Source organism: Physeter macrocephalus, unplaced genomic scaffold (assembly GCF_002837175.3).
Source record: "Physeter macrocephalus isolate SW-GA unplaced genomic scaffold, ASM283717v5 random_883, whole genome shotgun sequence".
NCBI lineage: Eukaryota > Metazoa > Chordata > Mammalia > Artiodactyla > Physeteridae > Physeter > Physeter macrocephalus.
Genome location: NW_021146169.1, coordinates 21,682 through 22,555, shown reverse-complemented (window position 1 = coordinate 22,555; position 874 = coordinate 21,682).

Genomic DNA, 874 nt, shown 5'->3' with positions numbered 1-874 from the left:
TGACAGCTAAATCTGTTTTTCTACAGTGAGAAGCATGATGTTCCAGATATAAGGAACACCTGGATAAAATGAGAAAGCTACACATTATGCTGGTCTTTTCAGGGAGTGGGAAAGGATGGCAAGTGGTAAAATATTATCTTTTCCTTTAATCTTGTAAAATTTGACTTCTTACAAAGAACTTGAATTATAATTGTACTTTTTTTATGCGGGCCTCCCTCTGTTGTGGCCTCTCCCGTTGCGGAGCACAGGCTCCGGACGCGCAGGCTCAGCGGCCATGGCTCACGGGCCCAGCCGCTCCGCGGCATGCGGGATCTCCTCCCAGACCGGGGCGAACCCGGTTCCCCTGCATCGGCAGGTGGACGCGCAACCACTGCGCCACCAGGGAAGCCCTTCCATATTATCTTGAAGCAGCTCCGAGACAACATGTAAATACACCTATACGTTTTTGGTATGTATATTTAAAATATAGGACTTTTATTCTTTAATATCATTTTTTAATATTAAATGCCTAGTGAGTGCTCAAATTTGCAGTTGTCTCCTAAATGTTTGTTTTGTTTTGGCAAGACAGTTTCATAGGTGATGATGTGTTCTTCCATGGAAAGGTATAATTGTCTCTTTCTGTGATATTAGCAGTCACTAATAATTCATACCTACATCCATTAATTCAGTTGAGGCTTCAAAAAATGGTGAATTCTGTTGTTCTTTTTTCACTTATTAGCTGGGTATATTTCTATCCGGAGAAGATTCCCCTCATCAACCACTTGGTTGCCCAGTTGTAGAGGCATGATTCTCTCTTTTTTTTTTTTTTTTTTTTTTTGCGGTTCGCGGGCCTCTCACTGTTGTGGCCTCTCCCGTTGTGGAGCACAGGCTCCGT